The sequence below is a fragment of the Saccoglossus kowalevskii genome, chromosome 5, assembly GCF_978046115.1.
Source record: "Saccoglossus kowalevskii chromosome 5, keSacKowa6.1, whole genome shotgun sequence".
NCBI classification, from domain to species: domain Eukaryota; kingdom Metazoa; phylum Hemichordata; class Enteropneusta; family Harrimaniidae; genus Saccoglossus; species Saccoglossus kowalevskii.
This window is the reverse complement of record NC_140645.1, coordinates 7769340-7797320: the sequence shown is the minus strand read 5'-3', so window position 1 is coordinate 7797320 and position 27981 is coordinate 7769340. Positions and strand designations below refer to the sequence as shown.

General features: G+C 39.1%; 1 protein-coding gene across 1 annotated transcript in view; it reads right to left on the bottom strand.

The window, feature by feature from the left end:
• Positions 1-22408, bottom strand: part of LOC144344783 (uncharacterized) — a 36340-nt gene extending 13932 nt beyond the window's left edge. Inside the window, exons 1-2 of the mRNA XM_085499492.1 lie at positions 22297-22408; positions 14444-14536 (exon numbers count right to left, since the gene is read on the bottom strand). The gene's annotated coding sequence lies outside the window, so the exon portion shown is untranslated. The remainder of the gene's footprint in view (positions 1-14443; positions 14537-22296) is intronic.
• Between the last annotated feature and the right edge of the window lie 5573 nt (positions 22409-27981).

Genomic DNA, 27981 nt, shown 5'->3' with positions numbered 1-27981 from the left:
CAGTAGGTGGGTAAACATGTCACTTAGGATATTAACAGTATGTGGTAAACATGTCACTTAGGATATGAACAGTAGGTGGTAAACATGTCACTTAGGATATGAACAGTAGGTGGTAAACATGCTATTTAGGATATGAACAGTGGGTGGGTAAACATGCCATTTAGGATATGAACAGTAGGTGGGTAAACATGCCATTTAGGATATGAACAGTAGGTGGTAAACATGTCACTTAGGATATGAACAGTAGGTGGGTAAACATGCCATTTAGGATATGAACAGTAGGTGGTAAACATGCCATTTAGGATATGAACAGTAGGTGGGTAAACATGTCATTTAGGATATGAACAGTAGGTGGTAAACATGCCATTTAGGATATGAACAGTAGGTGGTAAACATGTCACTTAGGGTATGAACAGTAGGTGGGTGAACATGTCATTTAGAATATGAACAGTACGTGGTAAACATGCCATTTAGGATATGAACTGTACGTGGTAAACATGTCACTTAGGATATGAACAGTAGGTGGTAAACATGTCACTTAGGATATGAACAGTAGGTGGTGAACATGTCATTTAGGATATGAACAGTAGGTGGTAAACATGCCATTTAGGATATGAACAGTAGGTGGGTAAACATGCCATTTAGGATATGAACAGTAGGTGGTAAACATGTCATTTAGGATATGAATAGTAGGTGGTAAACATGCCATTTAGGATATGAACAGTAGGTGGTAAACATGTCACTTAGGATATGAACAGTAGGTGGTAAACATGTCACTTAGGATATGAACAGTAGGTGGGTAAACATGTCATTTAGGATATGAACAGTAGGTGGTAAACATGTCACTTAGGATATGAACAGTAGGTGGTAAACATGCTATTTAGGATATGAACAGTGGGTGGGTAAACATGCCATTTAGGATATGAACAGTAGGTGGGTAAACATGCCATTTAGGATATGAACAGTAGGTGGTAAACATGTCACTTAGGATATGAACAGTAGGTGGGTAAACATGCCATTTAGGATATGAACAGTAGGTGGGTAAACATGCCATTTAGGATATGAACAGTAGGTGGTAAACATGTCATTTAGGATATGAACAGTAGGTGGTAAACATGTCACTTAAGATATGAACAATAGGTGGTAAACATGCCATTTAGGCTATGAACAGGAGGTGGGTAAACATGTCATTTAGGATATGAACAGTAGGTGGTAAACATGTCATTTAGGATATGAACAGTAGGTGGTAAACATGCCATTTAGGATATGAACAGTAGGTGGTAAACATGTCACTTAGGATATGAACAGTAGGTGGGTAAACATGCCATTTAGGATATGAACAGTAGGTGGTAAACATGTCACTTAGGATATGAACAGTAGGTGGGTAAACATGCCATTTAGGATATGAACAGTAGGTGGTAAACATGCCATTTAGGATATGAACAGTAGGTGGGTAAACATGTCATTTAGGATATGAACAGTAGGTGGTAAACATGCCATTTAGGATATGAACAGTAGGGGGTAAACATGTCACTTAGGATATGAACAGTAGGTGGGTAAACATGTCACTTAGGATATGAACAGTAGGTGGTGAACATGTCATTTAGGATATGAACAGTAGGTGGTAAACATGCCATTTAGGATATGAACAGTAGGTGGGTAAACATGCCATTTAGGATATGAACAGTAGGTGGTAAACATGTCACTTAGGATATGAACAGTAGGTGGTAAACATGTCACTTAGGATATGAACAGTAGGTGGGTAAACATGTCATTTAGGATATGAACAGTAGGTGGTAAACATGTCACTTAGGATATGAACAGTAGGTGGTAAACATGTCATTTAGGATATGAACAGTAGGTGGTAAACATGTCACTTAAGATATGAACAATAGGTGGTAAACATGCCATTTAGGCTATGAACAGGAGGTGGGTAAACATGTCATTTAGGATATGAACAGTAGGTGGTAAACATGTCATTTAGGATATGAACAGTAGGTGGTAAACATGCCATTTAGGATATGAACAGTAGGTGGTAAACATGTCACTTAGGATATGAACAGTAGGTGGGTAAACATGTCATTTAGGATATGAACAGTAGGTGGTAAAAATGTCACTTAGGATAAGAACAGTAGGTGGGTAAATAAGTCACTTTCACAGAGAACACAATGAGAGAAAAATGTGAAAAAAGTTCTGAATTGAATTGGTACTCAAAATTACATAATTTGAGTCAAGTGAAGTCTCTAAGAATTTTCAAACAATTCTTTGTTATCAATGATGACTACATGTTTTAATGATTCCTATACTATACATGTACATGACAATTACGCAGTTAATTTATGAAGACAAGAACTCATATAATAGGACAGAATAGTTTATAGCTACACATACATGTAACATTATGTACCACATAGAGTTCATTATTGCCGTTGATCAGTATTGTTGCATAGAGTTCATTATTGCTGCGTGACATTTATTATTACCATTTGAAGGTCATTATTGATGGGTGGCGTTTATTATTGGTGGGTGAAATTTATTATTGGCGTGAGGAGTTCATTATTGTTGTGTAGAGTTCATTATTGTTGTGTGGTGTTCATTATTGTTGTGTAGAGTTCATTATTACCATTTGGAATTCATTATTGTTGTGTGGAGTTCATTATTGGTGAATGGAGTTCATTATTACCATTTGGAATTCATTATTGTTGTGAGGAGTTCATTATTGGTGAATGGAGTTCATTATTACCATTTGGAATTCATTATTGTTGTGAGGAGTTCAGTATTGTTGTGTAGAGTTCATTATTGTTGTGTGGTGTTCATTATTACCATTTGGAATTCATTATTGGTGTGTGGAGTTTATTATTGGTGAATGTAGTTCATTATTGGTGTGTGGAGTTCATAATTGGTGTGTGGAGTTCATTAATACCATATGGGGTTCATTATTACCATTTGAAATTCATTATTGGTGTGTGGAGTTTATTATTGGTGAATTAGGCGAGGGTTCTTCGAACCCGCCTATTCACATAGTTCATACCCACCATAGACTCCAGTCAGTCAAAATGACTATTTTGAACTGTAGGCATTAATCAGCGATTCTGCCGGTGACGGAGAGATAGAATCCAGGTCAGGGGAAGCCCCATGACCTCAAGATTCTTTTACCCCTTACGTAACGAACCCACGTGACCGAGGCCACGCCACAGGTAGCCGTCCATCACTCTGGTTCCTTTCTCTCCGCCTCGAGGACTTAGACCAACGCGACGGAAAGAGTGGGGAGGTTGGGGGGGACCCGGAGTCTATGGTGGGTATGAACTATGTGAATAGGCGGGTTCGAAGAACCCTCGTCTAAATTCACTACGTTCAATTATCCACCATAGACTCCAGTCAGTCAAAATGACTATTTTGAACTGTAGGCAGAGTCAGACACCGATAGGTGGCGGGTTTTTCCGAGCAAACAGAAAAAAAGGAGAACGATGAAAGACTTTCCCCCAGTCCGGGATGAAAAACAAACCCAAAGACCTAAGTTAAGACCCAAGAAGGGTGGTGTCTTACCTTGCCTGTGCTGTCCCAGAAGCAAGAAGCCAATGCTGCTGTGATGACAGGGTTCGGTGTGCCCGAGAAAGCTAGACCCAAGCCGAACTCGGGGGTGATAAGCTTGAAGTAGGACCGAAACAGTTCGCATGAGGGCGTAGGTTGACAGAAGCGAAACCTGGGAGCTTCAAGGAAGTGCTAGTGGAACAGACAATCTGCCCGCAAAAATGCAGAGACTTACTTATCGCCTATGCGCAGAGGCCCCTGCAGTCGTTCGGGCTGGGTCAGCAAACAAGGCCTGACCCACTATGACGGGGCCTAACCTGAAGAGACCCTGCTCAATAGATTGGGTGTCTCCTAGGTAGTAGTTGATGAAGACGTTCTGCGTTCTCCAGAAGCCTGCCCTCAGAATGTGTTTGAGGGGGGCACCTGATGCTAGCGCTAGTGAGTTAGCAATCGCACAGACCTCATGTTCTTGTACTTGGTGTCTCTGCAAGGTCTGTGTTGAGGAGGATAGTGTATTATAGACCTCCAGTACAGTCGCAGTAATCCACCTGGGGATGGAAGTCGGGGAAACCGGCTTATCCCGCTTGTCAGGGCCGTAACACAAAAACATGTGTTTGGTTCCCCGTCTAGAAAACCTGGTACGGTTCTCGTAGCAACTCAGCGCTCGGACCGGGCAGAGAAGCAACTCCTCCTGATCTTCCGGACTGACAATATTTGCCAGCCGGGGGATGACGATCGGTTGAGGATCGTGTCCTGGGATTTGGTTCTTGGCGAGAACCCGATTCGTGTCTTAGTACAACTTGATCGCCCATAAAAGCGGCACAACCGTCCGCAAAGGATAGTGCGCGCCTAGCTTTGACCGGCGCCTACCTGAGGCGAGGGCCAGTAGGAAGACTATTTTCACCTCAAAAAATTGAGTGGTGCTGATTGGAGAGGCTCAAAAGGCGGTCTGCTTAGAGCGGACAACACAGCCGACAAGTCCCAGTTGGGCAGTTCCCTTGCATGGGGTTTCAGCGTCTGGAAAGCAGTAAATAGTCTCCTAATAGTAGGACAATCGGTTAGTCTTGTTCCCGTACGTTTGAATGGTGGGGCACAAGGCCGACCTGTAGCCAACGATCGCTGCGTAGGACAAACCCACTTCGTCAAACAGGTGGACAAAGGAGCCTGCTACCTGGCCAATAGAGGGATGGTATCGATCAATCTCCCTTCCGCTACACTAACCAATGTATGCTCGCAGCCTAGAAATGTAGGCTGCATTGGTGGAATCCCAGTTCGCCCTGGCCAGGACATTGGCAGCCTGCTCAGATAAAGCTTTCGTATGGGCGGGTCTAATGAGAGCCTCTATGCGGGTAAGTGATACCCGCTGGGCTCGTGGTAGTGCACCGTCTGGTGGGGACGGCATGTCCGGTAAGTCCGGAAGCACTGCTGGTGTTTCGACTATCGTTTCTGACAGAAGTGGAAACTAGGCCCTGTTCGGTCAATTGGGTGCAACCAATGATAATATGCAGGTGTGCACCTGTCGAAGTCTTCTCCGGTGCCCGGTGGACTAGCGGGAAGGGAGGAAAAGCATACACAACTAAGTGGATCCGGGGGGTAGCAAAGCGACCCTGGCCCAGGCTCCTGGAGTCAGCAGGAGTGTTACGTACGTCGGGAGCTTGGTGTTCCGGGGTGCGGCAAACGGTCTAACCTTGGACCGTCCACAGCCGAAACAGCCTGGAGGCTACCCACTGGGGTATCAGCCACTCCGTGTTCTGGAGACGGAGTCGCCGTGAAAGGGCGTCGCCAGACTGTTCCTCACCCCTGGAAGGTGGTGTGCGGTTAGCTCCACATTGTATTCCGGGCACCAAAGGAGGATTTTGCTCCGCTAGGACTGACAACGATGGGGAATGCGTCCCCCCCTCCTTCTTGAAGGAGACCACCGCTGCGTTGTCTGTGTGGAGCAGGACTCTGTGGTCTTGAACTACGGGTAGAAAGCGTGGTAGTGCTAATTGTACACTGCTCACAGTTCGAGCCGGTTGATATGGTGGTCCCAAAACTATGCGGGAGCCATATCTTTGGGCTTGTTCGTCCAATAGATGCGCTTCCCAACCCTGGGGGGGGGGCATTTGTTACCAGAGTCATGCCTGTGGCAAGCGGGTCCAAGGGGGCCCCTCTGCCCGAGGTTGGTCAGTGACGACCACCAGGGCAGGGCTTCCTTCACTTGGTCCGAGATCGAAACCCGCCTATCTAGTTCCCATAGAAGAGCTCGGCGATATAACAAGTGTTATACCGGGTGGCTGCGTAGTGCGGTCTGGGGAACGACCCTTCGAACCGAGGTCATCATTCCGATGATCCGCATTAGTTCACGGAGGGACACCGAGGGAACGCTGACTAGGCATTCGGCTAGGCTGCTTAGCGCTAAGCAATATGCTTGAAATAGCTAAGCCAAGCTTACCTCTGTGTCAAAACTCCATGCCCAGGGACACCAACTGCGCGTTGGCTCGAGGTGGGACTTGTTGATTTACTAACGAGCCCAGCTGGTTAAGTAAATCCTGTGTTAGCCTGATGCGTTTGGCTATTACCCCTTGCCCGGGTTGTTGGTAACCAGTAGTCTGGGTATGGATTGAGGTGTACCGACATCTGGTGAAGCAGCAGCACTACCTGTTTCATCCCTCTGGTGAACACGTAGGGCGCTGTGCCTAACCCGAACGGAGGGGGGGGCACCGAAGTTTGAATACTTGGCCCAGCTGGGCGATTCGAAGGAGATGGCAACTCGCTACATGTAGGTGCATCGGTACGTGCAGGTAGGCCCCGCTTAAATCTAGCGGGGCTAGCCAGTCAAAACGGTGGATGGAGAGAAGAACCCTGAATGGTGTCTCCATGTGGAACCGATCGAGGGGCACGTATTGATTCAGTCTGTCTAGGTCCAAAACTGGATGCCTGCCACTTGTAGATTTGGTACTACGAACACATTTGGGTAGAAGCCTGGACTTAGTTCCGGCTGATGTACCCTGTGTATGGCGTCTTTCCCCAGCAAACTGCTACTTCCTGTCTGATTGCTTCCGCCTTGCGGGAGTCCCCTGGCAGTGCCCAACAGGGGAGACACTGACGAGGGGAAGTGGAGATTTCAGCGGTATGCCGTAAATGGATGTCACCACCTGGGAAGGTCCAGGGGTCGTTCACCCGCCGTCTCCAAACCGGACTACACCGGCGCAATCTGTGTACGACAGGGATGTGTGGCCATGTGTTCGGCAGTTGCAAGGGGGGAGGGTGCTCCCTTCCCCCATGAGGCGAGTTCCCCAAGGCCTGAAGTAGTCACTAAGTTGTGACCTGGCCACTCACCGAACACGTGCCTGTCTCCCCCGGTTGCAGAGGTGAGCGTCAAACATGCTTCCCCTGCTGCCGGGTAGACATCCGCCTAGAGAGGGTGAGGAGCCACCACCTGGCTCTTACCTCCCTGGGGGCACGCCACTACCCTTCCCTCCCATGGAAGGGTATAAGCGCTTGCCTCCTGGCTGACTCTGGCTAGCGGGCAATGCCCTAGGGCGTTGTGTTTTCTGTGCTTGGGGTGCCCTCCGCTTGCCCATGGCAGGACCAACTGGCTAGCGGATTCAATCTGAACCCCCTGATTCATTGCACTCCGAAGCTCCGAGACTGTACCCACCATTCCCTGAACAAAGAGGGTGGAGGGTATCCAGTCTGCGTCACTGAGGTGGGGACGTACCCCGGCTCAGCTTGTCGGCGAAAACACATGCGTCTAAGGCCGCGTCTCGTAGCACAGTAGTGGCCCTGGCCAAGCGAGCCAGGCAACACTAGGGGGTGTCGCACGTAGATGTGCGGTGGCCCACCAGTAAAAATGTCGCCTGGTCTAGGAGGCTGGTGCGTTCTGCCTCCAAGGTCACCAGAGTGCTGGGCACGCATAATAATGCGCTCAAGCAACTCTGCCCTCAGGGCTAGATGGGTCGTCCTCAATTGGCAAAGACACCCATGGAACGCGGCTATCCCCCTTTGCCCGGTTTGCCAAATTCATGGTACCGGGGTCTGGGGAAGGAGCATTGGAATCCGGTTGGGGGTGTTTTGGTCTCATCCCACGCTATGGGGTCTGATCCCGAAATACACCAACCGGGTAGCATTTGGTCCAGTGGGAAATGTTGCCTAACGTTATCCCCACCCGGGGGCCTTAAGCATTACATCCTCCGCGGCTGACCAACGCTGCCCATCAACACCGTTTGCGTGCTCTGCGCCCAACTCCGCACTCAGACGGACAGGGGAGAGATGTGCCGACGGGGTTGCTTTGGATCCCGACGCCCGTGATCCCATAAGCGTTGAAGCAACCTTAGGTGGTCGCTTTAGGATCAAGGGTGGGGGTATATACATCGTATCACTGGGATCGATGATACTCCGCCTCACCCCAAAAGCGTGGCTCACCGAGTCATATAGATGGAAGACTCTGAGGGACCGCCCGGAGTACTGGCTGTATCCAACGCGAGTGAACTGCGTCTCCTCTAACTTAAAATATGTGAGAGGGAGCGTGTTCGACTGTGCGTCTCATGACAGGGTCGGTTCCCTCTGGGGACGCCCGTGGGCCGGTAAGAAAGGAGTCAAAACCCACAGCGGGGACTGGACACAAGGATAAATTCGTTACCGTTGTACCGTTATCGCGTGACGAACCCTAGCTGGCTGAAAGTGGGGGGGGGGGGTCAACGCGTGCCCTGCTCTGAAAGCCCTGCCCCGAGATCGGAGACTTGGCTGCCAGCACCCCGTTGGCATTCAGTGCCCGCGGATCCAGAGAAGGACCGGTGCAATTAGCCTGAGCCTCGGCCACCCCCCAAAATAGTGGGAGAGCCGTGACTGGGAACGGGGGTTCCCCGGAAGAGACGTGTTTGAATGCAAACATGCTTTCGTGTCTCTTCCTGCTTGCCCATCGAGGGGACACAGTGGAGACAGCTCGCTCCGACTGCGTCTGATCTACCCGGCCTGCCAGGGACGCAATTGCCCCGACAGTCCTTCGACCAAAGCCCTCAACTCGGAGGCAAACCCGGTGCCGTGCGAGGAAGGGTCCACAAAGAGACCCGCAACGGGCCCCATAGGAGGAAAGCCTCCAGGGGCACAGCCTCGCTGCAGCCGGTAAAATCGGGTAAACCACCGCCTGAAAAAAAACAGACTGTGAGGATGCCCTCCGATCGGCGGAGGAGACCGAGAAAAATATCGGTACCTCCACCGTCGGGCCTCTTACTCGACGTCCCGGTACATGAAGTACCGGTAGCCGAGCGTGAGGACTTTCCACTCATGCAAAACACGCAACTCACTTTAACCGATTTGTTTACTGGACGCGCGACCTTGCTGTGACACGGTCATGCAGTCTCAGCGATCTTGATGGCTCTGAAAGAAAATCTCAGGCCTCAGAACTCCAGTGAAAAAAACACGCTTTCACGCAAAAACCCCGAAACCCGCACGTAGCTACGACAAAGTATCTCGGATGCGGTTTCTATGCTGGTAAATTCTGAATATAACCACTGCACGGTCGACTCGAAACACGAGGAGACCGGAAAGAAAAACGGCAGCGAGCCCTGGTGCTGTCATTACACCTATATATTGCTAAATACATTAAAAATAAAAGACGACATGCATGAGGGAAACGAATTACAGTTGTAAAAGGTGCCGCCATGAAATCAACATGTGACTACGTAGTGGCGCCGGATTTTGATTTCTTTGCTGTGAAAAATACTACACACAAAAGGGAAAACGACACGAGGGTAAAAAAAGACAAGGAAAACTTATCCTACCAGCTACCATGTCGGATGCCGAGCAGCGGCAACAACCCAAGCTATAAATCCGGACAGGAAAAAAAAAGCAGGCGATCCAGCAGAGCTCGCTAAATTTCATCTCCACTCGAGGCGGAGAGAAATTAAGAGTGATGGACGGCTACCTGTGGCGTTGCCAGGTGGCCTCGGTCACGTGGGTTCGTGACGTAAGGGGTAAAAGAATCTTGAGGTCATGGGGCTTCCCCTGACCTGGATTCTATCTCTCAGTCACCGGCAGAATCGATGATTAATGCCTACAGTTCAAAATAGTCATTTTGACTGACTGGAGTCTATGGTGGGTAATTGAACGTAGTGAATTGGAGTTCATTATTGGTGTATGGAGTTCATTATTGGTGTGTGGAGTTCATTATTGGTGTGTGGAGTTCATAATTGGTGTGTGGAGTTCATAATTGGTGTGCGGAGTTCATTAATACCATATGGAGTTCATTATTACCATTTGGAATTCATTATTGGTGTGTGGAGTTTATTATTGGTGAATTGAGTTCATTATTGGTGTATGGAGTTCATTATTGGTGTGTAGAGTTCATTATTGTTGTGTGGTGTTCATTATTACCATTTGGAATTCATTATTGGTGTGTGGAGTTTATTATTGGTGAATGTAGTTCATTATTGGTGTGTGGAGTTCATAATTGGTGTGTGGAGTTCATTAATACCATATGGAGTTCATTATTACCATTTGGAATTCATTATTGGTGTGTGGAGTTTATTATTGGTGAATGGAGTTCATTATTGGTGTATGGAGTTCATTATTGGTGTGTGGAGTTCATTATTGGTGTGTGGAGTTCATAATTGGTGTGTGGAGTTCATAATTGGTGTGTGGAGTTCATTAATACCATATGGAGTTCATTATTACCATTTGGAATACATTATTGCTGTGAGGAGTTCATTGTTTTTGTGCGGGGTTCACAAAATTCGCTAAATTAAAACATGTAAAATAACATTAAAATTCATTGTTTCCTTGATAAATTTGTGAAATTAAAACTGAATATGCTCAAAAACATCAAAATAGTGAAATTAAATATCAGTGAAAATAAATGGTTTACAGTATTAGCCATTTAGAGATCATGGTCTAACAAATTTGTTTCCAGTAAATAGTGAATACTGATGAACTTTATTTCCAATTATTGGCAGTTGTGATGTCCATCTCGCATTAGAATGCATGGTTTCCTCAAAGGCTTAAATTCAAACTACTGTAAAGTACTTTATTTTCGCTTGGAATTATTTTCGCTAAGGGAATGATCGAGTGAAAATAAAATCCAGCGAATATACCCTTTTTCATATATTTTACATTCAACTCGTCAAAAATTAGTGAAAATAAATTCTATACAAAACGCAGAAAAAGTCTTTTCAGCGAAAGTTAATTCCAGCAAAAATAAAGTATTTTACAGTAATACCATGTATGTTTCACTCAAAAATAAGCCTGAGTCTTTTTAAAACCATACAGCTGTGATCTCAGCTTAGACATCATTATAGTTACTATAAATTAATCAATTTGTACTTACTGTGCCAGCTGTATTATTAGGCACTACATGTATGTGCAGGGAACATGTTTTTTATATTTCGACATTTTTATAAAATCATGCATCCCACATAACTCTATCATAACCATAGCAACTTAGTCTATTTAGTACAAATATGTCTTTTTTTTTCATCAATATTATCATGTCCCACCTTCTAAAATAAATCTAAATTTACTTTTACTGTATGATCAGAATATGACTCTTAACCCTTTCACCACCAGACTTTCTCTGCCAAAATTGTCTGCACTTTTTTTATACATGTATTCTTCAATATTTCTGGAAATGAATCCTAATTTTAGAGCCAACAGACATAATTTGAGTTTTTTACCATCAGTTCCCTTTTTAGCTCCGCTGTCGACTTTGCCGAGTGGAGCTTATCATATGAGTGATTGTCCGGCGTTGTCTGTCGTCCGTGTCAATGTTTTACTTTTTCGACTTATTCTTGAAAACTACAAGCCTGAATGCTTTGATACTTGGTGTATATGTAACTTGGGTAGACCTCTCTCAGATTTGTTCATTTCATGATCATATCTTCAATTCTCTAATTTTGATTAATATTTTTGTCATTTTTGGTAAAAAGTGATATTTTCGACTTCTTGTTAAAAACCGTAAGTCCAATTGCTTTGATATTACATATATAGGTACTACATGTGGACCACTTACAGATTGTTTATTTCATGATGATATCTTCAATTCTCTAATTTTGCTTAATATTTTTGTCATTTTTGGTAAAAAGTGATATTTTCAACTTCTTGTTAAAAAACGCAAGTCCGATTGTTTTTATATTACATATATAGGTAACTACATGTGGACCTCTTTCAGATTTGTTAATTCCGTGGTGATATCTTCAATTATCTAATTTTGATGATCATTTTTGTCATTTTTGGTGAAAAGTGATATTTTTGAAGTTTGGTTGCATTGATACTATACCTATTGTTCATTTTCTAATGATATCTTCTGTTCTTTTATTGAAATGTGCATTGCTAACAGTGGAGCTATCTTAGCCGACAGGCTGCTTGTTTTATTAAAAATTCATAACGTGTTATATTGAATTTTCATTGTACATTCCTAAAATATCACATGTATGAACAATTTTTCTCATCAGAGTAAAAAATATAAGCCATGAGGAAATTCTCATGTCTATTTCTACGTTCACACGACAGCATTTTATCGAGCCAAGTTCGGCTCCAACAAACCCTCGGGCTCCATCGTGTAAACGCATCGGGGCCCAACTATCGGAGCCGAAATCACGCCCTCAATCGTCTTCTTCGAGTAACCTCTCATTTTAATCCTGCTTGACGAAGACGTATGCATCCTAATATATAGTAACGAATTATTGCGATAGATTGATAGCTCAACGGGAAACAAAAAATGGCGTACGAAATTATGCGACTACAGTTGAATAGTTACAAAATGGTAATTTTGCATGACAATAACTTGAGCGAATAGGCTGTATTTAAATGCATTTTAGATGCCGTGTTTCCTGTTTATTCGAGATACTAATACCTAAATCATAATACCAGTCATTTCCACCTCCATGCTCAGGCTCGCGACTGTTTCTTTTTTCTCCTAGCTCAACAGCATCGTGCCATGTAGAGAAAAAACACAAGCATAACACTAAAAATCGTTTTCAGTCACTTATTATTCGGGGGCACTGACTGTATGAAAGCATTAGAGATAATCTCCTGTTAATCCGTGGGAGGAGCAGTAGTTGGGCTTCGATAGAATGCTGCCGTGTGAACATAGCATATGAGAACACTGGTGGCAGATAAATGGTGTGATGATAAACGTTTATTGTAAGTTGACAACTAATCAATGAATGACCTATACAAAAACATAAACTTGCTGGTCACTGAAACTACCCTATATTGAAGGCATAGAAAATAACAAGCAGCCTAGTTGTAGTACCCATATGTATAATATCAAAGCAATCAAATATTACTTTTTACCAAAAAAGACAAAAATAATCATCAAAATTAGAGAATTGATGATATCATAACGAAATGAACAAATCTGAGAGAGGTCTGCCCAAGGTACATAAACACCAAGTATCAAAGCAATAACAATTCTAGTTTTCAAGAAGAAATCGAATAAGTAAAAAGTTGACAGGACGACGACGGACAATAACTCATATGATAAGCTCTGCTTGACAAAGTCGACAGCGGAGCTAAAAAGTTATGAGTTTAGTGACTATTTATATTAATCCTTATATAATTTTTTCACCAAGGTGAACAAAAAACTATTTATGGTGTTACATTCAGACTATAAAATCCATGAAAATAACAATATATGCATCCTGGGAAAAATATTCTGATCTGAATGAACTGTCAGGAGAAAATCAACAATTCCCACAGTTGCTGAATTGGTTGAAATGTGAATAAGAAAAAATTACATCATACATGAATAAACAAGTCAGCTGCATGGAACTATATTCGTTTAAACAAAATGACTACCAGTCAGCCATTTTGGATTCGATGATGACCAAAATGCATGCATACTTGTCCGATATTACCAGTAAAGTCTAATGTGTATGTGAAGTTTGAATTTCATCCATCCAGGAATGTCAGATATATGGATCTAGGACTTCATTCTTCAAAACAGAATGGCTGCCACTTGGCCATCTTGAATTAGTCATGAAATAAAAGCATGTGCGTACGTCCAATGTAATGTCTATCATGTGCATGTGTGAGATATTTTTGGATACAGACAGATGGTAACACATACACATACATGTATGAAGTCCCCATTTTTGTACTGTGTCCGAACGGGGACTACCGATAATAACAAATCCAACACAACGTTTTTGACATCGCTATGAAGCGATGGCATTTGTTTGTTCTCTTTTTATGTTCCATTATATATAATTGCACAAGATCTCGCAATAAACAGAAAAATGCTCCAGGCCTGAATGCTCTGGAGATGTCATACATTTATATAGACAATACAACACCTCCCATGTAGCAGCTAAAGACAGCTATTAACAACAAGGACAGACATAGTAACCTCTATGCTTATATCTTCACTATCGTTAAGGGCAACGAAAAAATATAAACATTTTTTAATAAAACCTAAGCTAACATAACATATCCATGAAACAGACTGACTGAGCGAAAAAAATAATAATAAATAATAAATGTTCCCATGGCAACAACTTATTACGGTTGGCAGTCAGATATAACACATATTGCAAAATAAGGCCAAACAAGGGAATAAGCTTCCAAGTATTAAAAAAAACGAAAAAAAAAAACCTTGTTTATCCCTCTCCTACAAACTGAATGAATATCCATGTATGTGAACATTATCAAAGGAGCTAAAAAAAAACATAACCTTATCAATAAACATAATTATATGTTTTGTACATTGCTAAATTTATAATGCATATTTATTACATGAGAGAAATAAAAAGGTTAGACTAAATTTATTATTTTCTTGAAAGAAAAACCAAATAAAGACTAAATGGTACTATACAAGTATCTGATGTGAGGTTTTTTTTCTGATGTGATTATTACTCTTTTTTCCAAAATGCATTGCAAAACTTAAGAATACAATGTAAATACAACATGGTTAATTTCATCAATCACAACTCACCTCTAATTCAAACCAGGATTTAAAAAAACCCAAAAAGCTACCATTTTTTAACCAAATCCACTATTTTTTCTAGTATATAATAACGCACAATACCTGGAAAGAAAGAGATATAGAAGACCAACTAAGGCATTGATTTGCATAACATTCCCATAATGCAATGGATAAATCCTATTGACTCCACACTTGCATACAAACATTATTAAATAAATAAATCCTGCATTTAAAAAAAAAAAAAAGCCCCTGACAGAATGATTAAGATTAGGTTATGAAAACCTTTTTCAGGGCCCCTTAACATAAACAATCAGTTGTTTATTATCATTCAAGATTCTCTCCAGACTTGATGTCAAACAAAAATATTGCTCTGCTTTTTATTTAACAGATTACTCTATAATCAACAGCTGTTTTTTTCGTAATTTTTTTCCCACTGGATATTTAAATCCTAGAGTAGAATTTATTGCATCAAGTAAATTATAATTTTTTTAACATTTTTAAGAAAGGGAACAATTTTTATATTTAAATAATAAATCATAAATTAAGCCAAGATGCATGATATAATTTCATTTCTTTCCATGGCAATATCATATGATTTAATATCATAAACCTTTATAGTATGAATCATACTGCCCAATTTTTATGCTCACATTAAAATAATAAAAATAGGAATAAGCAAGTGCAGTTAATTTTTGAGCATCATAATTTTTGCTATGTATTTTTTTTAATAATTTCTTCATTATTTTGAAAAAAATAGACATATTTTGGTGACAGGTTTTAATCAACATTTAAGCAAAATAATGCAGTTTGAAAATATAGGGCACAAAATTGGATTTTTTCTTTCTTTTTTTAAAAGATGTATTTAATAAATTATGTTCAATTTATTTTGTGAAAGGCGATGAGGGTTAATAGAAATCATTCAAGATGGATATCATTGTTTTTGTAGTTTTCTTTACTGCTAAATTTTTTGATTATTAAGTGTATCAATCATAAAATTCATAAGAACTGCGTCTCTCACAAAATATAAAGCAATTTATGATTATACATAGTACATCAAGGTCATAAGTCGCCAGTTGATATTTTTTGATAATGAAAAATGTTTTTTTTTTTTTTGGTTAAATGCATCAGTCACGAGAATGAATTCTCCAAACAGAATAAAATAAACACGCTAATTACCTATATTCAGTATATTAACTCCCTGCATGGCATTATTTGTTGATGCAAATGATAGGTAATTTAATAAATTCAGGCTGTCAATTGATGTTTATTACTTGTCTAAAATGCAGGTAGTGAGTTGGCTAAGTAAAAACCTGGGTTGCAAACTAATATGACAGATACATGTAGTGAAGATGATTTGAGAGGACTAAAATAAGGTATTTATGTCAAATTGTAATAATATGTATCAGTAATAGAATCTAAAGCTATTCTGTTGTACAATTCTACATCAGACCAGAAACACTAGTTTATCCATTTTAGTTTCTTTTATTATAAACTAATTAATTTAACTGAAACATTCACAGTTACCAACTCGCAATATATGTAAACATAAAGATAATAGTAGTGCATGTTTCACCATCATAATTAACTACAACTACTGGATACTAAACTACCATTCCATTGGTTACTACACTACCATTCCATTGGTTACTACACTACCATTCTATTGGTTACTACACTCCCATTCTATTGGTTACTAAACTACAATTCAACTGGTTACTAAACTACCATTCAATTGGTTACTATACTACCATTCCATTGGTTACTAAATCACCATTCCATTGGTTACTAAATCACCACTCCATTGGTTACTAAATAACCACTCCATTGGTTACTAAATCACCATTACATTGGTTACTAAATAACCACTCCATTGGTTACTAAATCACCATTACATTGGTTACTAAATCACCATTACATTGGTTACTAAATCACCATTACACTGGTTACTAATTCAACATTCTATTGGTTACTAAATCACTATTCCATTATATACTAAATCACCTTTCCATTGGTTACTAAATCACCACTCCATTGGTTACTAAATCACCATTACATTGGTTACTAAATCACCATTACATTGGTTACTAAATAACCACTCCATTGGTTACTAAATCACCACTCCATTAGATACTAAATCACCATTCCATTGTTACTAAATCACCATTCCATTGGTTGCTAAACTACAATTCCATTGGTTACTATATTACCATTCCATTGGTTACTACACTACCATTCCATTGGTTACTACACTACCATTCTATTGGTTACTAAACTACAATTCAACTGGTTACTAAACTACCATTCCATTGGTTACTATACTACCATTCCATTGGTTACTAAATCACCATTCCATTGGTTACTAAACCACCACTCCATTGGTTACTAAATAACCACTCCACTGGTTACTAAATCACCATTCTATTGGTTACTAAATCACCATTACATTGGTTACTAAATCACCATTACACTGGTTACTAAATCACCATTACACTGGTTACTAAATCACCATTCTATTGCTTACTAAATCACTATTCCATTAGATACTAAATCACCTTTCCATTGGTTACTAAATCACCACTCCATTGGTTACTAAATCACCATTCTATTGGTTACTAAATCACCATTCCATTGGTTACTAAATCACCACTCCATTGGTTACTAAATCACCATTCCATTGGTTACTAAATCACCATTACATTGGTTACTAAATCACCATTCAATTAGTTACTAAATCACCACTCCATTGGTTACTAAATCAACATTCTATTAGTTACTAAATTATCATTCTAATGAATACCAAACCACTATTTTATTGGTTACTAAATCACCATTTCATTGGTTACTAAACTATCATTCTATTGGTTACTAAACCACTATTTTATTGGTTACCAAAACACAATCCTATTAGATATCAAACCACCATTCTAATTGTTGCAAACCACCAATTTATTGGTTAGCAAACCAGATTGTTATTGCTTATCAAGCTACCATACTATTGGTTACCAAACCGCCATTCTAATTGTTGCAAACCACCATTCTATTGGTTACTAAACCGCATTTTTATTGCTTATCAAACTACCATACTATTGGTAGCAAACCATCATTCTATTGGTTGCAAACCACATTTTTATTACTTATCAAACTACCATACTATTGATTACCAAACCGCCATTCTATTTGTTACCAAACCACCTTTTTATTGTTTATCAAACTACCATTCTATTGGTTGCAAACCACCATTCTATTGGTTACCAAACCACATTTTTATTGCTTATCAAACTACCATTCTATTGGTAGCAAACCACCATTCTATTGGTTACTAAACCACATTTTTATTGTTAATCAAACTACCATTCTATTTGTTGCAAACCACCATTCTATTGGTTACCAAACCACATTTTTATTGCTTATCAAACTACCATTCTATTGGTAGCAAACCACCATTCTATTGGTTACTAAACCACATTTTTATTGTTAATCAAACTACCATTCTATTTGTTGCAAACCACCATTCTATTGGTTACCAAACCACATTTTTATTGCTTATCAAACTACCATTATATTGGCAGCAAACCACCATTCTATTGGTTACTAAACCACATTTTTATTGCTAATCAAACTACCATTCTATTGGTTGCAAACCACCATTCTATTGGCTGTGAACCACCATTCTATTGGTTGCAAATCACCATTCTAATTGTTGCAAACCACCATTCTATTGGTTGCAAACCACCATTCTAATTGTTGCAAACCACCATTCTATTGGTTGCAAACCACCATTCTACTTGTTGCAAACCACCATTCTATTGGTTGCAAACCACCATTCTAATTTTTGCAAACCACCATTCTATTGGTTGCTAAACCACCATTCTAATTGTTGCAAACCACCATTCTATTGGTTGCAAACCACCATTCTAATTGTTGCAAACCACCATTCTATTGGTTGCAAACCACCATTCTAATTGTTGCAAACCATCATTCTATTGGTTGCAAACCACCATTCTAATTGTTGCAAACCACCATTCTATTGGTTGCAAACCACCATTCTAATTTTTGCAAACCACCATTCTATTGGTTGCAAACCACCATTCTAATTGTTGCAAACCACCATTCTAATTGTTACTAAACCTCATTTTAATTGTATATCAAACTACCATTCTATTGGTTGCGAACCACCATTCTATTGGTTGCAAACCACCATTCTATTGGTTACTAAACCACATTTTTATTGCTTATCAAACTACGATTCTATTGGTTGCAAACCACCATTCTAATTGTTGCAAACCACCATTCTATTGGTTGCCATCCACCATTCTAATTGTTGCAAACCACCATTCTATTCATTGCAAACCACCATTCTAATTGTTGCAAACCACCATTCTATTGGTTGCAAACCACCATTCTAATTGTTGCAAACCACCATTCTATTGGTTGCAAACCACCATTCTAATCGTTGCAAACTACCATTCTATTGGTTGCGAACCACCATTCTAATTGTTGCAAACCATCATTATATTGGTTACTAAACCACATTTTTATTGCTTATCAAACTACCATTCTATTGGTTGCAAACCATCATTCTATTGGTTACTAAACCACATTTGTATTGCTTATCAAACTACCATACTATTGGTTACCAAATCACATTTTTATTGTTTATCAAACTACCATTCTATTGGTAGCAAACCACCATTCTATTGGTTACTAAACCACATTTTTATTGCTAATCAAACTACCGTTCTATTGGTTGCAAACCACCATTCTATTGGCTGTGAACAACCATTCTACTGGTTACAAACCACCATTCTATTGGTTGCAAACCACCATTCTATTGGTTGCAAACCACCATTCTAATTGTTGCAAACCATCATTATATTGGTTACTAAACCACATTTTTATTGCTTATCAAACTACCGTTCTATTGGTTGCAAACCAACATTCTATTGGCTGTGAACCACCATTCTATTGGTTGCAAACCACCATTCTAATTGTTGCAAACCATCATTATATTGGTTACTAAACCACATTTTTATTGCTTATCAAACTACCATTCTATTGGTTGCAAACCATCATTCTATTGGTTACTAAACCACATTTGTATTGCTTATCAAACTACCATACTATTGGTTACCAAATCACATTTTTATTGTTTATCAAACTACCATTCTATTGGTAGCAAACCACCATTCTATTGGTTACTAAACCACATTTTTATTGCTAATCAAACTACCGTTCTATTGGTTGCAAACCACCATTCTATTGGCTGTGAACAACCATTCTACTGGTTACAAACCACCATTCTATTGGTTGCAAACCACCATTCTAATTGTTGCAAACTAGCATTCTATTGGTTACTAAACCACATTTTTATTGCTTATCAAACTACCATTCTATTGGTTGCAAACCACTATTCTAATTGTTGCAAACCACCATTCTATTGGTTACTAAACCACCATTCTATTGGTTACTAAACCACCATTGTATTTGTTACTAAACCACATTTTTATTGCTTATCATTATTATTATGGATACTTATAAACCCAAAACTAATTAGATCATTGCATTATTTTAGTGTATTATATGTACCAAGTTTCAATGGAAAAAGATTAAGTACTCGAGATATTACTGGAAAAGCTAAAAACTGATTAATTATTATGCAAATTAGGTAATCAAAATTCACAGATTTTAATGTAAAACTAATAATGTCATAGACCACCAATTTACCAAGTTCATTGAAATGTGATTGAGATATCTATGGAAAAGACAAAAAAATAAGAATTTGTAATTAGGTAATTACTATGCACATATTTACCGGTAAACCAAAATTAACCAGGTCTGTGCATTGTCCTAGAACATATAAGTATCATTGAAATTTAATGAGGAAAAGCCAAAAATTTACTAATTATGCAAATTAAGTAAATTTATTAGATCTATGCATTGTCCTATGACATCTCTGTACTCAGTTTCGCTGTAATGTGATGACAGTATTTGAGATATTAGTGGAAAAGTTAAAATTGACTAATCATTATGCAAATTAGGTAATTTGTATGCACAGGTTTGCATTATCCCAGAGCATCTAAGTACTGAGTTTCATCATAAACAAACATATGCTTCTCAAGATATCAGAGAAACAGATGGACACACAAAAAACAGCAAAGAATAAGTTGCATATCAATAATCCGGTATACAATAAATTATTTTTTGAGCTTATGTGCACCTGTATTAGATGCGCTTCTATTAAAATACAAATAGCAAATATGGTATATTTATTATATATATATATATTACAAAAAAGACTTGCATATTTATGTTAATAATAGTACCAATGACATAAAATCAAGCTGGTCTTCAACATAAACAATTTTTGATGTTTTAAGATATATTTTTATAAAGTATATAAATACTTCCTTTCCGAGTATTTCTATAATGTTGTTTTTCGGGACTTTTTTTTTAATAAATATTTGTGTGCCAGGCAACAGTTTATGACAAAAGATGTCCTTACAGTGTATCCTGACTTTTTGTATGGGCAAATTGTGAGTGTAATTGAGAGTAAAACACTTCCACCATGCATATACAGTACATTTTCCAACAAATATCAATATTTAGGACTGAGCAACTGAGTCGTTTAACCACCTTCATTTCATATTGAGATATTGTAAGTTATTGCACCATCTGAGTATGACCAGGGCCAGTATAACACACAAGAAGCTGTGAACCTCAACAAAGGTTTCACCAAAATCGCATCATCACTGAATGAATATACATGTATTTCAAACAGTGGTTTTTACCTACCGGTACTCAGTGAGAGTCTATGGGATACTATTTTGCCTTCCCATTAAACCTTTTCGCCACCAGACTTTTTTGTCCAAATTTGTTTGCACTCTTTTCTTATGTTCTGCAATATTTCTGGACATGAACCCTAATTTTGATGCCAACAGACAAAATTTGAGACAATATCACTTTTTACTCCAAAAAATTGGCTATTTTTGTCCCAATCTTCTAGAAGAAAGTGCAGAGTAAAATGGACTATTTTGTGAATTTGTGATGAAAAGAGGGAACTTGTGGTGAAACACACCCTGGGTACACACAGCGGTTTTTCGCCAACCCCCCAACCCAAATGAGTCTGCGACACTCTCATCAAGGGGGCAGCAGACCAGCCCCAGTACTATGAATACTGGTGTACTACACTACAATAATACCAGTGTTCACAAAACTATTAAGTGAAAACAAATATTGTTACGAAAGTGTTTTCACATTAAAAAATGATTCCTAAAACACCCATTTACATGTATATGGAGATTTTAAGCGATTTATCAAAATTACTCATGGTGAAAAAATCTCATTTATGAGACGGGTATTTATAAGTCAAATTAAGTGTCACATTTATTTGAAAATTCTAAAAAACAATATTTTTTTTCCCCTGCCTAAAAAATATAGTTCCATTTTTTGGTCACTTTAATCTGACAAAAAAAAAATTGTACCAGGTAAAAAATAGACAAAAGTTGACGACTTGTACCCTAATGATGTGACGGGTAAAAAAAAAATTGTGATAAATTTTCCGATTATTTTTTTTTTTAGCTCTATAGACGAAAAAACCGACCATAAAACTTGAATGTAAAGTTATAGTCAACATTTTAAAACAGAGAAAAAAAACGCACATACGTGTACTGCACAACAGCTCAGTGGAGCTCATTCGATGACATGGCGTACAGTTTGAAAAAAAAAAAAACACACGAAAGTAAAAATATAAATTTACATTTACAAAGTCCTGCGGCGGTGAGACTGAGAGTGTGTAAATATAAGAACGCGGGCTGTCACAACATTCACTTGCCTATTTGTCAAAAAACATGAGATAAGCTCACCTATTGGTTGGTTTCTATGACCCGTCCTTTGTTCTGATTTCAACAAAATTACAATTAACTACACAGAGCTCTGTTCCTTCTGCTACATATGCATGTCTTCGCTGTAGACCCTTGACGATAAAAAAACAAGGGTCAAACTGGGGTCATTATGCTCTATAAAATGCAACTACATCCTCGATCCGATAATATATGTAAACCGATTTTAAAATAACTTAATACTATCTTCCTGACATGATTTCGTACGCTATAATTTTAAATATTCAATGTAATTTATGTATACTAATAGCTATATCTCATGAAAACAAATGATCCAGTTGTGAAAAACCTTTGATCTATATATTTCTATTGTGAACGAGGACATTACTGTGTGATGGCGCTGTATCAGTATCGGGTTTTCTGCTGTCTGTCGCGGTGCGTGTTATGGTCATAGTGGCTAGTGTGGTACCCAATGATAGTCCAGGCCTAAGAGTGTATGATATTCCAATAATCGGAAGGCTATTTAGTTGGAGTCATACATGTGTATAATCTGTATACTTATATGCATCCAATCTTTTCAAAACAATTTGATTTTTACGTCAAAATATTGTGGATTGAGAGAATAAAAAAAAAATGATGCTGATTACTGCATTTAAACTGATTTGCAAACATGATAACAAAATTGACGTTAGACATATGTGAATAAAATACGTAAAAAATAAAATAAATGCATAAATAACGTCACGTTACCAAGCAAGATGTAACGATGAGCTTTGCACAGTGTACCAAAGTAGCATTGATTCAGAACACATAGACTTTAAGAGCAAATGTTTGTAAGAATTAAACAATGGTGGCAGGCGCAAAACAAATAGATTTGGCTCATATTATTATCAAAGGTGAATCTATGTATTGCCTATCAAATGAAGTTTCGGGTCATGACGTTCGGTCACGTGGTTGTCCCTGAAATTAGGCCATTTTTTGCATTTGACGCAAATTGTAAATTTTAGCTTTGTTCAACGTACACTACGTGACGAAGTGAACAATAATTCTAATTCAACTTCTGGTCAAATGTACATCTATGTATTGTCTATCAAATAAATGCTTGTAGAGTTTCGGGTCATAACGTTAAGTCACGTGGTTGTCCCTGAAAGTAGACCACTTTTTGCATTGGGAATTTTCAAAGTATGCTACGTGAAGAAATGAAGAAGAATTCTGATTCAACTTCTGATGAAATGTACATCTTTGTATTTTCAACTTATTATCAAAGGTGAATCTATGTATTGCCTATCAAATGAATGATTGCAGAGTTTCGGGTCATGACGTTCGGTCACGTGGTTGTCCCTGAAATTAAGCCATTTTTTGGAATTTGACAAAAATTGTGAATATTAGCTTTGTTCAACGTACGCAACGTGACGAAGTGAACAATAATTCTAATTCAACTTTTGTTCAAATGTACATCTATGTATTGTCTATTAAAGAAATGCTTGTAGAGTTTCGGGTCATAACGTTAAGTCACGTGGTTGTCCCTGAAAGTAGGCCACTTTTTGCATTGTGATATGCCACGTGAAGAAATGAAGAAGAATTCTGATTCAACTTCTGATCAAATGTACATCTTTGTATTTTTTACTGAATAAATGCTTGTAGAGCTTCGGGTCATGACATTTAATCACATGGTTGTCCCTGAAAGCAGGTCACTCTTTGTGCTCGACGAAAGTTGTGAATTTTAGCCATGTTCAAAGTATGCTACTGTACCTGCTACTGTACCTGATTCTAACTCAACTTCTTCTTAAGCCAGCCATCTATGTGCTGCCTATCAAGTAAATGCTCGTAGAGTTTTAGGGAGTGACGTTTAGTCCCGGGAAGTCTCTGAAAATAGGCCATATTTAGACATTGTGTATCAACTGAATGTTAGGAACGTTTGTTCCCGTGTTAGTGTTCCTTTTGATATGCATTATAGAACATAGCTGAATTTAAAACAATATCTTAGTTTCTTTATTACAAATTGATATTTACACTTATAACAGAGTCGGCGCTTAACTAAACTTTAAGTTAACACTGTAAGTGCATTATCAGTCATTGTAATACCAATCTAATATACATTGCACATTGACAATGTTAAAAGAAACAAACTGTTCAAGAGGCATCTTCTCCAAAGTAACGGAACATCCTAACAGCATTTATCTAACTAAGCCTACATAAGAACACACAAACCTCTACGTCTTAGTACACTCTAGTTTGACACAAACCAGGTAGAAACTCAAGTACTCTCAAAGTTTTGCAACAAATGCCGACATGCGTCGACGATCAGTGATGGAGGATACGTCGACATCAAAGTGCTCGCAAATGGACCTTAATAGTACTATGCCAATCTCATACAGGCCTCCCCTCCTTGCCAAGTCACAAAGGTTGAATATATATAGTACAGGACAGGGTGACATAGTTCGACGTTGGTGATGATTTCCTCCTGTATGCGACTGTTAGAGGATTCGATTACAGCAGGGGCATGTTGCTCCTCCTCCTCAGAACCTTCTGAAGCTTTATGGCGTTTAGCTGCCAGTCGGGAGAAATAGCTAGAGACTTGCTGGCCAGTCAAAAAGTCCTGCACCTGGAATAGCTGTTGGCCTTGTGCCTTCTTCAGACTGTGCAGTGCCCATCCTTGCTGTGGGAAAGGTGTTGTTCTATTTACTTCTAAGGATGGCTCTACATGTGGCACTTCTGACAGGCCCTGTGCAAGCTTTTCTGCATACTTCAACTTTGTCTTGTCCAGCAAAGTCTCTCTTTCAAGGCGACGTTTGTGCTTTCCGACAGCTACATGAGTCTCCAGACCTTTGCATGTTTTATAAATCTTGACGCAGCTCTCTTCTGGACAAGGCAAAAGGCTACCATTGGCTGGGTTGCACAGTCTCATCACTTGCCGCATCTTCATCAGAATCTGACTTCTTGTTAAGCTTGCACCTTCATCTGCCTGGACCTGATGGGTTGAAATGCAGAACCAGGATTTGACGGCTGACTGGCAATCTTCAGCAGCGGTGGTTCTATGGCAAGCAATCGCAGACAAGGGACAATATTCCCTTCCCCGATGTTGTATGCTCGCCAGACACGTATACCTGCATCACTAAACTCAAAGAGTTTGGTGATTCCACTCAGTTTTATGGATGTCGCTGCAAGATCTGCACCCACTTCACACAGAAAGACTTTTCTCCCGGATTTCTCCCGGGATTTGTGATAACACCAAGCATTGTCACTTCGGAGGTATATGGACTTGGATAGATTCCTTGCTGGTATGCTACCGTGATGTGCCATGATATGCCCCGCTTTCTAAACCAGCCTGTTTGGCTTTCCGTGTACTTCCTTGGCAGGAACTTCATTTACCAGTCCAGTACCAGAAGCACACTTGTATTATCCAGGTTATTCAGAAGTACATGCCAGGCGTCATTTTGATTACACTTTGTCACGTAGAGTACTTTGAATATGGCTAACATTTTTTTTTGGCAAATGCAAAAAAGTAGCCTACTTTCATGGACAGCCACGTCACTAAACATTACGACCCAAAACTCTACAAGCATTCATTTGATAGACAATACATAGATCTACATTTGATCAGAAGTTGAGTTAACGTTCTAATTCACTTTGTCCAGTATAGTACTTTGAACATGGCAAAAATTCCAAAATTTCGCCTAGTACAAAAATGACCTACTTTCAGGGACAACCACGTGACTAAACATTACGACTCGAAACTCTATAAGCAATTATTTGATAAGTTATGCATAGATCTACATTTGGAAAGAAGTTGAGTTAGAATTCTATTTTACTTTGTCATGTAGAGTACTTTGAAGATGGCTTACATCCACATCTTTGGTCAAGCGCATACCTACTTCTTGGTACGAGCACGTATGAACCAAACAAGTTACCAACTTTTGGAAGATATAATTTGAAAGATATTTTAATTATCTATGTATAGTACAAATTTCAAGTAAAAAAAATACAAGAGCGGCACTAATAGCATTACAAAAAATTACATATTTTAGAAGCTAGAAACATTGCATTGTTTTCAGGCTTCCATGAAACTGAAGTCTATCTCTTTCAAACTTTCACAACAATTTTCAAAAAGCCAAAAGCCAAAAGATCTTGTTTTGTTTTGACGATAAGCTCAAAGGTATGGCAGAGACAATGCCGCGAATTATGCCGATTCCCGTGTTTTTGAGATGCAAAAATTGGGGAAAATGGCCAGAAATCTTTGTTTGTCTGTTACCATGGCAACAATGAGTTTTGATCTAAAAGAAGGCTATTTTGAGGGGATGTGGACCAAGTACTACCACTGTGCAAAATATGAGCCAAATCGATTTGTTGATCCCTGCCACCATTGTTTGATCCTTACAGACATTTGCTCTTAAAAGCTTGTTTAAAGGGCGGTGTTCGTCGTGCCTCGCATGTGCGACATTTGGATTGATAAACAGTTATTTCCCCATAATCCAATGCACAGTACAAGTCTTGGCCTGGTCGTTTTTTCGCCGGTTTTCCTGGTCCTCGGCATTCTGTTAAGCTATCATTATAATTATTAGAACGCGCATTTGCAATAATTGAGGGCGCTATTGCAAACTGTTCCGTAAGTGTTTTAACATATGTTTCATTCTACTGTTGTCCGATTTTATAAGGCACGAGTACATATACAGTAACAATGTTCGTACATTTATTTGCAACTTACTGTCTGAAAAAAAAGAATATTTTTTGTCTAAACGGGAAGAATATGCATAAGTTTTGCTTACTATGAAATATTATCGAATTATCGAATAACAAATAATATACATGGATTGTTCAATTTAATTAATATTATGTTTAACAGATTGAAACAGCACAACATTACAGCCCAAACAAGATCGTACTCGTAAACCTCACATGTTATTACAACTAGTATTTCGCATCCATTTCATGAATGGAAATTAACAGGTATTGAATATCAATTACGTACGAATAGATGATTCACTGTACATTCTACCAATCATTAGGGTCACGTATATGTAATCCACACTACATGTTAGTCAATATGGTAGTGTTTGTTTCTTGCCAATAACAAAGAAGCACGTTGAGAATAATTTGCTTTCCTACTGCTGCGGTTGCCCTGTGTGTGAACTGTGAAACAACGTCCTTTTAGCAAGTACTTGCCGACACGGTGCCGCCATACACTATAGTAATGTCTTGACGTTATTCAATTAAACATTAGTTACATGTGTTTAGGCTGCGTTCAGTGGTAAACCTAGGATCCAAACACCTACTGCCCAGTGCCAACTCAATTTCTAGTGCGTAAATATAAACCACGCAACTATTTACACAGAATAACACGAACTAACACTACTCAATACGCACACATGAAATTCCTTATATGTACTGGCTTTTTTTGAACATTATTTATTTAACTGACTACATAATGTGACCGTTGTATATTTTATTTTACAATTGTTTGTAAGATAACATTACGTCTTCTTACCCATTTTATTTCAAAGACACACAATGCACAATGATTACGCATTGTTACGCTGTGATGGCAAGATATGTAAACACACCGAACAAGAGAACCACAATACTTTACTTGTATTCCGCAAATAGCGATCCATTATTGCCCGTCGTCACGTCCACTTTCCCAAAAATCATAGTTATTCAGACCAGAGAAGAGAAATACTTCTATAAGTATTTTAATTTCTTTCAAAACGC